Below are 14,195 nucleotides of genomic sequence, written 5' to 3' on the forward strand. Positions count from 1 at the left end.
CGTTGTCGGAAATTCCGATCGTGTGTACACAAATCCGACGGACAAAGTGCCACGCATGCTCAGAATAAATAAAGAGATGAAAGCTATTGGCCACTGCCCCGTTTATAGTCCCGATGTACGTGTTTTACGTCACCGCGTATAGAACGATCGGATTTTCCGACAACTTGGTGTGACCGTGTGTATGCAAGACAAGTTTGAGCCAACATCCGTCGGAAAAAATCCTAGGATTTTGTTGTCGGAATGTCCGAACAAAGTCCGACCGTGTGTACGGGGCATACGACTGGGACGCCATCAAAGTGATGTTCCACCCGCAAGGGGCCAAGCCCAACCCCTGAAAAAACAACCCCCACACCATAATCCCCCCTCCACTAAATGATTTGGACCAGTACACAAAACAAGGTCCATAAAGACATGGATGAGCAAGTTTGGGGTGGAGGAACAAATGCTCTTCTGGAAGAATGGTCAAACATTCCCATAGACACACTCCTAAACCTTGTGGACGGCCTTCCCAGAAGAGTTGAAGCTGTTATAGCTGCAAAGGTTGGGCCAACTCAATATTGAACCCTACGGACTAAGACTGGGATGTCATTAAAGTTCATGTGCGTGTAAAGGCAGGTGTCCCAATACTTTTGGTAATATAGTGTGTGTGTAAATTTACGTACAGGTGTGGTGCTGAATCACTATTGTTTGCGAAGAGCTTAACGATCGTTTTCCATAGAACAGAAGCCGTGCCGGTGGGACCATATGCCAGGACATGATGTATTATCACATTAATGAGGGCACGGACTCCACAGATACGGGTCACTTGTAATCGGTGAACTGCTGCATGTCCTTGGTGCTCTTCTCTCGGTGACGAAGTCCCAGACACCCTACGTCTGCCTGGCTGTGTTACCCGTCTAGGACAGAGGAATATTGGCGATAAGAAGATAGAACGCGTCAGATGAGGATTTGTCCCTCCTGCTGTGAATCACAATAACATCTTAGCTGGATCAGCGCTGGCGTCTCTCCCGTTATACCCGGCCTCCTCCTTCCTCCACCTAAGTCCTCTGAGGGCTTCAGATCAGCTCAGAACTGAACCAACTCCCCCTAATCACCCCCTTGTCCATCACTCTGGGGGGGCACCTAGGGATACAATCTCCGAGGGGGGCACCTAGGGATACAATCTCCGGAGGGGGGCACCTAGGGATACAATCTCCGGAGGGGGGCACCTAGGGATACAATCTCCGGAGGGGGGCACCTAGGGATACAATCTCCGGGGGGGGGGACCTAGGGATACAATCTCCGGAGGGGGGCACCTAGGGATCCAATCTCCGAGGAGGGCACCTAGGGATACAATCTTCGGGGTGAGGGCACCTAAGGATACAATCTCCCGGGGGGGCACCTAGGGATACAATCTCCGAGGGGGCACCTAGGGATACAATCTCCGGAGGGGGGCACCTAGGGATACAATCTCCGGAGGGGGGCACCTAGGGATACAATCTCCGGAGGGGGGCACCTAGGGATACAATCTCCGGGGGGGGGGACCTAGGGATACAATCTCCGGAGGGGGGCACCTAGGGATCCAATCTCCGAGGAGGGCACCTAGGGATACAATCTTCGGGGTGAGGGCACCTAAGGATACAATCTCCCGGGGGGGCACCTAGGGATACAATCTCCAGGGGGGCACCTAGGGATACAATCTCCTGGGGGGCACCTAGGGATACAATCTCCTGGGGGGCACCTAGGGATACAATCTCCTGGGGGGGGGCACCTAGGGATAGAATCTCCGGGGGGGCACCTAGGGATAGAATCTCCGGGGGGGCACCTAGGGATACAATCTCCAGAGGAGGGCACCTAGTAATAGAATCTCCGGGGGGGCACCTAGGGATACAATCTCTGGGGGGGCACCTAGGGATACAATGTCCGGGGGGGTACCTAGGGATACAATCTTTGGGGGGGGCACCTAGGGATACAATCTCCGTGGGGGGGCACCTAGGGATACAATCTCCGGGGGGAGGGCACCTAGGGATACAATCTCTGGGGGGGGCACCTAGGGATACAATCTCCGGGGGGAGGGCACCTAGGGATACAATCTCCGGGGGGGGCACCTAGGGATACAACCTCCGGGGGGAGGGCACCTAGGGATACAATCTCCGGGGGGGGGGGCCACAGGGATACAATCTCCAGAGGGAGGGAACCTAGGGATACAACCTCCGGGGGGAGGGCACCTAGGGATACAATCTCCGGGGGGGGGGCACAGGGATACAATCTCCAGAGGGAGGGAACCTAGGGATACAATCTCCGGGGGGGCACCTAGGGATACAAGCTCCGGGGGGGCACCTAGGGATCCAATCTCCGGGTGTGCACCTAGGGATCCAATCTCCGGGGGGGACCTAGGGATACAATCTCCAGGGGGGGCACCTAGGGATACAATCTCCGGGGGGGGGGCACCTAGGGATACAATCTCTGGGGAACACCTAGGGATACAATCTCCGGGGGGGCACCTAGGGATACAATCTCCGGGGGGGGCACCTAGGGATACAATCTCCAGGGGGGGCATCTAGGGATACAATCTCCGGGGGGGGGGCACCTAGTGATACAATCTCTGGGGGGGGCACCTAGGGATACAATCTCCGGGGGGGGCACCTAGGGATACAATCTCCGTGGGGGGGCACCTAGGGATACAATCTCCGGGGGGAGGGCACCTAGGGATACAATCTCTGGGGGGGGCACCTAGGGATACAATCTCTGGGGAGCACCTAGGGATACAATCTCCAGGGGGGCACCTAGGGATACAATCTCCAGGGGGGCACCTAGGGATACAATCTCTGGGGAGCACCTAGGGATACAATCTCCGGGGGGGGGCACCTAGGGATACAATCTCCAGGGGGGGCATCTAGGGATACAATCTCCGGGGGGGGGGCACCTAGTGATACAATCTCTGGGGGGGGCACCTAGGGATACAATCTCCGGGGGGGGCACCTAGGGATACAATCTCCGTGGGGGGGCACCTAGGGATACAATCTCCGGGGGGAGGGCACCTAGGGATACAATCTCTGGGGGGGGCACCTAGGGATACAATCTCTGGGGAGCACCTAGGGATACAATCTCCAGGGGGGCACCTAGGGATACAATCTCCAGGGGGGCACCTAGGGATACAATCTCTGGGGAGCACCTAGGGATACAATCTCCAGGGGGGCACCTAGGGATACAATCTCTGGGGAGCACCTAGGGATACAATCTCCAGGGGGGCACCTAGGGATACAATCTCTGGGGAGCACTTAGGGATACAATCTCCAGGGGGGCACCTAGGGATACAATCTCCAGGGGGGCACCTAGGGATACAATGCATGCCTAACGTGGTTTATAAAATGTTCATCATTTCCTTTTTTCTTGCTTCAGGCAGATATGAAAGATGCAAATGCGTGCAGCTCTGTAATCAGTGTAGCGGAGTCCCCGACCCCTAAAGGCCTAACGGTGACTTCCGGAGTCAGGGAGAGCCGACATCCTTCCTCAAAGTGTGGGTTATTAGGCATGGTGGGTGTAATGCAAGTTGGAAACATGGGCGCCAGTCACTTTTTGACTGCAGGAAAAGCAATTTTATTGTCTCTTAAACATGAACTGGGGGATAGAGGGTTAGGGCCAGGACACCCTTAGGCAGATGCAATAGCAATTGGCAGACTCCGAGACAAAACTAATAGGCAGACAGCTATACAGGTGGAGGACCTTTAAGCTGGGTGCAGTAACTGTATTTGTAGAAGTGCTGTCTCCTATGGCAACTGAACTTTCAACAGTCAATGGAGATCCTTACACGTAACTCACAGTAACCCGTTATAGATCTTCACTCACATCTCACAGTATCCCACTGTAGATCTTCACTCACTCCTGCGTTCTTGTTTGAAGACTTGCTTCGCTAACATCCCTTCTGGCTCCAGTTCCTGCTTGCTGTTCCACTACATTGATCCCTGACTTCTGGCTTGGCTGACTATCCATTCCGGTTACAGTACTTTGGCTACGTTTTGACTACGTTTGTTATTTTTACTTTTATTATTAAACAAGTGTGATTTAACTGTACTTCTGTCTCGGCCTGATTTCATGGTTTCTGACACTGAGCTCCCGGTCTTTCACTAGACTTTAAGATCCCGGAAGTTGCTGGATCCCCTGAGCTCTTCCACAGCTAAACTCCGCTGTATTCTCCCCAAGCTTCACCCACGCTAACCCGCTGGGTCCCAGGCTTGGCACTCTGCTGGAGCTTTCCCACTTCTTCACCGTCACCCGGCTGGTGAATAAGGCTGCTCTGGTACTTCTTCAGACTTCCATACACTGGCCTCTGATAACAGGAATGGTTGTCCCTTGGTGGTGACTGCTTCCCCTTTACCTCTGGCCTTGATCCTCACTTGCCCCTGGAAACAGGAGTGGTCGTCCCTTATGGCAACTGTTTCTCCCTCACCGCTGGCAACAATTCGATTCCCTGTCCGGCGGAACCTCTGCAACTTGGTTGGGCTTCCGGCCTGAAGCCCTGCCCCAAACCCAGCGCTGCTTCTCTCAAACCTGGATAGGCTGTCATAGGCCTCAGACAGCCTAGCAGCCAGGTGCTCCCGGGATAGGCCTCTGGCTTCTAGCCTAGCATCTTGGAAGCCTTGTAACACACGTCCACCAAGACAGTCGTCCGGGTGGCACCGAACCCCTGATCACTTGACTCCTCCCGAAACAATAGACTCTCCCAGCAGGCCAAGGGGCCAAAGAAATCCCTACCAATAGGCTGAGACACCCCATCCACTACTAGTCTGAATTCACTATGCCCTTGTCATTCTAATGCCACAGGCAACAATGCCACCTAGTGACAGAAGAGAGAGGTGCATCAAATCCAGAGTTGGAGAAAGTCAGTGGATCCCCCTAACAATTAGCCAGGCTAGTTACCACCTAACAAACTAAATTTGTTAGAAAACCTGCCTACAACTAGGGTGCTACATCAGGAATACAGTGCAAGGTGTATGCCCCTTAATGTACTTATTTACAAAATTTTATAACGGAAAGTAAGAAAAACTTTTTTTTTCTTTCAAAATGTTCGGTCTTTTTTTCATTTGTTTATCAAAAAATAAAAACCTCCCATGTGGTGATTAAATACCACCAAAAGAAAGATCTATTTGTGGGAAAAAAATGATAAAAATGTCAAATGGTTACAGTGTAGCATGACCTTTGTCATTCAAAGTATGACAGCGCTGAAAGCCGAAGATTGACCTGGGCAGGAAGGGGGCGGGGGGGGGGAGTGCCCGGCAGGCAAGTGGTTAATATCTGCCCCCCTTCTGCATTATCATTACTGCATCCAGTCCAGCGAATCCCATGCCGAAGCAACACACAGCAACGCCAATCTGCCAGCAATGAAAACCTGCATTGTGAGCGACAGAGTAAAAACACATTTTTCCTTAGACAGTCGTGTCGCCGGAAATGGCGCGCACGCGGCGCGCACACGGTGATGTGGCTGCATTATTAGGTAATGTGAGGATAAGACCCACATCTGTTTGCAGCGTGCCGCTCTCACGGGACACACTGAATTAGAATCACGCTCCGTTATTAGAATTTTTTTTGTGGGCAGAAACAATACTCGGCCCAAGAACTGACAACAATGCCGGGACGTGAGTCACACGGGAGGCCTCATGCTGCGACAATGTCACAAAGACCCAGCGAAATGATTGGCTGCATGTTAAAACCGAACTGAAGCCAAAGTTCTAAATACAATAGTAAGGTGGGGTGACGCCGCTATTCAAAGCGTGCAGGTCTGCTACTTCCTGTGTCACCTCCGAGCCAGGAGCCTGAATCCTCCTCCTACATGGAGGTCCATATAGACCCCTTCCCCAGACCCCAGTACATGTTATAGAAAAGCTGTGCAATGACAGATCCTGATTGGCTCGCCTGGCTGACACTCATTCCATCTGATCTCAGGTCTGTCAAAATACTGACCATCATTTTCCTTTCCTGGCGCCAATCTGTGGCAGCATATTATCACATGTACACTGCCATGTTGGCACCAGGAAAATTGTATCAAATATTTACCATTATTTTCCTTTTCTGGTGCCAATCTATGGCAGCATACTACCTCATGTACGCCGCCACGTTGGCACCAGGAAAATTGTATCAAATGCTCACCATAATTTCCGTTCCTGGCACCAATTGTGCCAGGAATTGAAAATTGTGGAAAATTGTATCAAATACTTGAGATCATTTTCCTTTTCTGGTGCCAATCTGCTGGCATACAATTGGTTCCTGGCACCAATTGTATCAATTACCATCATTTTTCTTTTTTGATGCCATTCTATGGCAGCATACTACCACATGTGCACTGCCATGTGGGTACCAGGAAAATTGTATGTAGCGGTACCCCCCATGGGGGCCGCTGATTTTGTTCATTACCTTTTGCCGATCACTCTGTTTCCGATCCCCCCATGCAATCACATGACACCAAACAGTCAGAATTCCAGATTTATATTTCTTTATTTGCGAATAAATCTGTGGGGGCTATTCAGTGAGGTATATGACATGCCCTTTTTTTTCCCCGTTCTTTATGGGGCGTTAATTTATAGCCGTAGCTTTGTTACTCAATCCCCTTACAGCGATCCTTTCCTGGTTCCATTTCTCTATATGATACAACACTCTCAAGTTAGACAGATAAGAATCACTCTTACTAATCCTTTCTGTTTCACTGATTAGATTGCTGTGGGTGTTGAACTCAAAGTCACAAGGCCATCACTGCCTATTTCCATGACTTGTACGTCAAACTTCCCTCAGTCCTTGAAAGTGCTTGATGCTGCATTCCTTGGATGCACAGTATGAAGTCCTTCTTTAGCTCCTCTGGGTTTACACTCCCTTTGGTCTCCCTCAATCGACAGTTCGTGTTCTACTCACAGAAAGTCGACCACCCAGTTCAGCTTCCTCCGCTTTGCTCCTACTTCCTCCTCCTCCGACCGGTACATCCCCCGCATGGGAACGTCCGGTAGTTCCTCGACGACTACATGCTGACTTCTTCTCCAGGGCCTAGGCACTTGGCCCGCCTGGATTCTCCTCCGGCTCCAGGGCTCCGGAATCTCTGAATTCCCGGGCCTCTGGGCCTAACTTGTGGAGTCCCGAACTCAAAAACTAAAAACTCCCCCCCCAGAGCATGTGACCCCCCCCCCTTTTATGAGAGAACTCCCCCTGACCATAGAAATTACCATTGGTCAGTCCTCTCACATGGGTTTCCTGCCACTCAGGTCTCAGCCCATCCTCTCTTTCCAGTAGAATCCACTGTTAAAGCGTTTGTAAAGGTGTTTTTTTTTTTTTTTTAAAATAACAAACATGTTATACTTACCTTCACTGTGCAGCTCGTTCTGCACAGAGTGGCCCCGAACCTGGTCTTCTGGGGTCCCTCGGCGGCTGTTTCAGCTCCTCCCCGCAAGCATTCACCACCTTAATGCGAGCTCCCTCGCACGGTGGTGAGTGCTTGCGGGCGCGCTCCCGTGATACAGCCGGCGGCTATAGCCGCTCACTGTATCACTCGGCCCCGCCCCCCGGCGCGCCGCGTCATCGGATGTGATTGACAGCAGCGCGAGCCAATGGCTGCGCTGCTTTCAATCCATCCACTGCAGCCAATCAGCGGCCAGGGTGAGCGGAGGAACAGATGTCGGGAACGCGAAGCTGACTTTCGAGGCGTCAGGTAAGTAAAACGGGGGGGCTGGGGGCGGCGGTTCTGTCAGAAGTTTTTTCACCTTAATGCATAGAATGCATTAAGGTGAAAAAATTTTTACCTTTACAACCCCTTTAAGCTGAGAAGGTATCTCTGAGCCCAAGACTAGGCGGCCACACCCCCTTCTATTCTGATACTTCCAACCCTAAATTAACCCCCAGACCTAGTAAAGAACACAGGCCTGGCTGAATTTACCTGTCTCTATATCCTACACTATCAAAAAAAACACAATAAAGCACCTACCTAAAAGTAGAGGGCGCTACATGTATAAAATGCTTACCATAATTTTCCTGGCGTCAATCCATGAAAGCATATTATCCCTCGTGCACTGCCATGTTGGCACCAGGAAAATTGTAACAAATGATCACCATAATTTTCTGTTCCTGGCGCCAATCCATGGCAGCATATTAGTACATGTGTGCTGCCATGGTGAAACCAGGAAAATTGTATCAAATGCTTACCACAATTTTCCTTTTTTGACGCCAATCTATTGCAGCATACTACCACAGCAGCATACTGCCACATGTACGCTGCCATGTTGGCACCAGCAAAATTGTATCAAATGCTCATGATAATTTTCTGTTCCTGGCACCAATCCGTGGCAGCATATTATCACATGTGTGCTGCCGCGTTGGCAACAGGAAAATTGTATCAAATGCTTACCATAATGTTCCTTTTCTGGCCTCAATCAGTGAAAGTATATTATCCCTCGTGCACTGCCATGTTGGCACCAGGAAAATTGTATCAAATGATCACCATAATTTTCTGTTCCTGGCGCCAATCCATGGCAGCATATTAGTACATGTGTGCTGCCATGGTGGAACCAGGAAAATTGTATAAATACTTACCATAATTTTCCTTTTTTTGACGCCAATCCTTGGCAGCATATTACCACATGTACGCTGCCATGTTGGCACCAGGAAAATTGTATCAAATGCTCACCATAATGTTCCTTTCCTGGCGTCAATCCATGAAAGCATATTATCCCTCGTGCACTGCCATGGTGGAACCAGGAAAATTGTATCAAATGCTTACCATAATTTTCCTTTTCTGACGCCAATCTTTGGTGGCATACACGTGGTAGCATGCTGCCATATTCGAGCCAGAAAAAGAAGTTAAAGCGAAATTCTAAACAATGTATTTTTGTTAGTTTAAGGCCTCATGCATATTGGGTGTTTAGTCCCAGTTCTTGAGATTCTGGTGTTTTGGTGTAGGCGGAAGGCACAAGTGCACCATCCTGCTATCACCGCTGGCAGTCTGTAAACCTTCATAAGAGGCTAAAAGTTGCTGCGCCGAGAGGAAGTAACATTTAGGGCAGTATGTGCAGATGCATGAGTGTCCTCAACACAGACTGCTTGCATTCCAGGCATTTGTCTCGGGGCACATACTGCCCTAAACTTTAGTACCGCTTGGTGCCCCGTGCAGCCGCAGCAACTTTTGCCTTTTCAGGGAGCACCAAAATGCCGGGATCTCCTGCACCGGGGCTAAGTTGGCACCTCTTGCTTGTCCGTATCTCCACTGGGGAGAGTTTACTTTCTACACCTCTAGAAACTTACAGAGAGGGAGCCGGGCCTGTAATGTAGAGTCAGATCATGCACAAGGCAACCTAGGCAGGAGCCTAGTCAGTGGCAGCTGGTGCTCAAAATTTTTGGGGGGCGCAAACAAACTGAAAAATACTGTAACCCCCCCATCAATTGCAGCCTCACTGTACCCATCAAATGCAGCCACTGTGCCCATCAATTGCAGCCATTGTGCACATCAAACGCAGCCACTGTGCCCATCATATGCAGCCATTGTGCCCATCAAATGCAGCCACTTGTGCCCATTATATGCAGCCACTTGTGCCCATCATATGCAGCCACTTGTGCCCATCATATGCAGCCACTTGTGCCCATTATATGCAGCCACTTGTGCCCATCATATGCAGCCATTGTGCCCATCAAACGCAGCCACTGTGCCCATCAAACGCAGCCACTGTGCCCATCAAATACAGCCACTTGTGCCCATCATATGCAGCCACTTGTGCCCATCAAACGCAGCCACTGTGCCCATCAAACGCAGCCACCGTGCCCATCAAACGCAGCCACCGTGCCCATCAAATGCAGCCACTTGTGCCCATCATATGCAGCCACTTGTGCCCATCATATGCAGCCACTGTACCTATCAAATGCAGCCACTTGTGCCCATCATATGCAGCCATTTTGCCCATCAAATGCAGCCACTTGTGCCCATCATATGAAGCCACTTGTGCCCACCGACCCCCTCCCCCCCACTTGCGGAAGTTTGCGGCTCTGGCAGCACCCCCCCCCCCCGTCAGAGCCAAGGGGACTTACCACAGCACTGCAGCAGCTCCTCTCAGAGCGGCGGCGACCTATGCTTCAGCGCGTGTCTCCTCCGCTCCTCTTCCTAAGCGCCAGGCATCCAATAGGGTGGAATGTCGCTTTGGTCAATCCGGAAACAGGTCTGACGCCCTGCCTCCTGAATGGCGGGGAGGAAGGTTAGTGTGAAAATAGCAAAAATTGATTCGCTATCGTCACACAATTAGGTGGGATAAGGGCACACTCTCTGCTCCCTGAGCCCACCCTATTTTGAAGCCTATTGGAGCCTCTGGCTCTAATCCGTGCTTCAAAAAATACCACCTCCTCCCACCCCCGCCATAGGAATCCATGTGTCTGGCGTCCTGAAAGGGGCCGCCTTTCAGTGCACGGGCCGCCACTGAGCCTAGGCCTGCTTTATGACTATTGGCCCATCTGCAACCTTCAGACTCCTGCAGTAAACCCCGGGCACTGTACAACCAGTGAAAACTGTGCAACTGCCTGTCCCTTCACAAGAAACATTGCACCTTCTTTGTGCCTATTGTAATACTTATAGTTAAAGAAATAGGGGTGGGGGGGGGCAAAGCTGCTACCTTGCCCAGAGCCTCTTCCTTAGTTAAAGCTACACTTTAAAGCTTTAGTAAAGGCTCAGTTTTTCTTTTAAATAATAAACAGGTTGATACTTACCTGCTCTGTGTAATGGTATTGCATAGAGAGGCCCCAAACCTTCTCATCTAGGGTCCCCCGCCGGTGCTTTCCGCTCCTTTTCTTCCCAGTGCACCACAATAGGAAGCTGTTTCCTATGGGGGAACACCTGTGGGCTCTCTCCTAAGCCGGGCTGTGCCACCGCCCCGCCTTTTTCACCTCATCCAATCAAAGAAGGCTTTGCATCCACGGAGAAAATGCAAAGTGTTCCCTGAATAGCGCCCATGTCGACCAGGCGACCTCCTGTGTTCTAAATGCGGCAGTCAGCATGGAAAGTGGAGTAGGTGCATCCGAGCTAATACCTCCTGTGTGATTCCTCGTCAGCCTCATGAAGATGGCACTTAGCCTAGGAAGTCTCTGCAAACCTCCATACTAAGTCAATGCAAAAAAGGAAAAAGGCTGGTGCCATGAAAGTCAGTTAAAACATCTTTCTTTATTAATACATGTAAAAACCTCCCAAAAAAACCCAAACGTGTTTCGTCCATCTGGCCTTAATCATGGCTGACGGCCGAAACACGTTGATTTTTTATGGCTATTTTTCACTTGTATTAATAAAGAATAATGTTAGCTGATTTAATTGGCGCCAGCCTTTCCCTTTTTGTGTTGGGTCGTCATGGGACCCAGAAGCTAGTGGACATCCCTGTAGTACAGGGGTCTCAAACTGGTGGCCCTCCAGCTGTTGTGAAACTACAAGTCCCATTAGGCATTGCAAGGCTGACAGTTACACGCGTGACTCCCACAGGCAGTGGCAGGATGGGACTTGTAGTTTTGCAACAGCTGGAGGGCCGCCAGTTCGAGACCCCTGCTGTAGTAGCTGTGTAGTAGCTCTGCCTACTACAATAATTTCCAGCTTGGCCAATGTAGCTATGTAAAAACTGGCATACTGTCAGGGCTGGGCTCAGCCCTTCCTTCTTAAAGCTGGTCGCTCAGCTGTCGGCTAATTATCTCTCCACAGTGACTCACCTGTTGATGATATTCTGCTCGTCAGTCCTGCCTACTTAAGCCGTCCAGCCCAGATGATCTCTGCCTTCACCTTGGTCACCTCACTAGAGATGCTCTCCTGTGTTCCTGTTAAAGACTTGCTTGGCTGACATTCCTTCTGGCTCCAGATCCTACCTGCTGTTCTACTACGCTCATCTCCGGCACCCTGACGTTTTGGCTTGTCTGATTATCCGTTCCTGTTCCTGAACTTTGGCTATGTTTTGACTACGTTTACTCTGTTTACTTTTTTATTATTATTATTATTAATAAACAAGTGTGATTTAACTGTACTTCTGTCTCAGTCTGATTCATGGTTTCTGACACATACCTGGAATTCATTTTTATGTACTTTTTGACTTTTTTTTTTTTTACATTGCTGCAACAAATTCTCAGTCAGCCCCATCCTGCATTATATACGAGTGGTAGATGGAGCTGTTCCAGTCCTCTGTAAGGCTTTCCAGGTCCCAGTCACCTGCCAGGTGTGAGGACAGCAGATTGGGAGATCAGGTGACAGCATTGTACAGGTGGGATAATCTGAAGCCGGAGGATCCCGTTACACTGGGGCCCAGAACAATGGCAGAGGAACCAGACTGGGCCAGTCATTGGACAACCTCCAAAGACCTTACCAGCACCACTCACAATGATGTTCTTATGCTCTCAGCTACACCTAACAAAGTGCCTGTCAAAACGGCTCCTATTATTTTTATTATTATAAGTATTGGAAAAGGTTCTCATCATACTGCTGCATTGCTATAAAAATCAAAATGCTGCATGCAACAGCATTTTGATTTTGCAATCAAAAAAGGTGCGGCTTGGCGGGCAGCATGGCGTGCTAGCACAGTGTACTGGCAGAACATTGTTGTCTAATGGACTGTGGACCAGCTATATGGATAATTAACATCTCTGGCCATTGGTTGATCTCTTGTTCCTTGATTGAAGTTTCCGGGGAGTTAATACCCTCCAATATCTGCTTGTGATCTACCAATATCCTTAGCTTTGTTGTTCCTGCCCTACAATATCAATCCTCGCACCCCATGCTTCCCATGGCGATTTCCCACCTGGTGGTGGCCAGCTTTGATGCCCCGGTGCCCGCCCCCCGGGTTTGCTAAGTGGACGCCCTATGGTTCACCAACATGATAACGACGCCAAACACACCTCCAAGACCACCACTGCCTTGCTAAAGAAGCTGAGGGTAAAGGTGATGGACTGGCCAAGCATGTCTCCAGACCTAAACCCTATTGATCATCTGTGGGACATCCTCAAATGGAAGGTGGAGGAGCGCAAGGTCTCTAACATCCACCAGCTCCATGATGTCGTCATGGAGGAGTGGAAGAGGACTCCAGTGACAACTTGTGAAGCTCTGGTGACCTCCATGCCCAAGAGGGTTAAGACAGTGCTGGAAAATAATGTGGCCACGCAAAATATTGACACTTTGGGCCCAATTTGGAGATTTTCACTTAGGGGTGTACTTACTTTTGTTTAGACATTACACAAAGATCAAACACTCCTACATAAGTTGTACCTGTTTATCTGCTCTACATTTGTTCAAAGTGCTGAATTTATACAGTCTGAAAGTTCAGAAAAAAGGGGGTGGAGAGCTGAAGTTGCACTGCTTAATGAGGAGAGCTCTGAGAGCTGATTGGAGGAAAGAGACCCCCCCCATCCCCTTCACACAGCACACAGGAACAAAGCTAAGGCTGTCAATCACAGGCTGTGTGCTGGGGCTCCCTTCCCTGTCACCGTTTTTCTCTTGGTGTCAGGAAAAACTTGTCAGAAGTGACTCATGCAGGTAGCAGAGGAAGCAGGCAGCAGACAGAAATGACACTTGGTGCTCTGGACTGAGACGAGTACACACTATAGAGCAGGGATATATAATTAGCGGACCTCCAGCTGTTGCAAAACTATAAATTCCATCATGCCTCTGCCTCTGGTGTCATGCTTGAGGCTGTCGGTCTTGCTATGCCTCATGGGACTTGTAGTTCTGCAACAGCTGGATGTCCGCTAATTGCATATCCCTGCTATAGAGGGACATGCTTTGTTCAGATTTCATGTCTGAGGTTTACATCCACTTTGACGCAAAAGCATGTTAAGGTGCATAAAGCGCAATAATGCAACGGGCCATAAAAGAATGAAAATAACAAATTTCAAGCCGGTGATTTTCACCCTTCGGTCTCTTTCATTACGAAAATGTCAGTACGGGGTAGACTGACCCTGTTGTGACCCCCAGAGATCTGCCCCGTGAGCGATGCAGTGCAGATACAGTGCAGGTCTTTGTATTAGAGCGTTCTCCGTATGAGTCACACAGGAAGGAGCCCTACGCCGGCATTGTACATCTACTGGAGAGAGGTTGTGGCTTCTGCGGCTGAAAGTTTGAAAGACTCGGATGTGTGAAGAGCAAGCGTTAATAAAAAGCTGAAGCATCTGAATGTAGATCCTTTCCAATCATTTCATGCGTCGCAAAGGTGCAACAACACGCATGGGAAATGCCGTTCACT

Source organism: Aquarana catesbeiana, linkage group LG05 (genome assembly GCF_042186555.1).
Source record: "Aquarana catesbeiana isolate 2022-GZ linkage group LG05, ASM4218655v1, whole genome shotgun sequence".
NCBI classification, from domain to species: domain Eukaryota; kingdom Metazoa; phylum Chordata; class Amphibia; order Anura; family Ranidae; genus Aquarana; species Aquarana catesbeiana.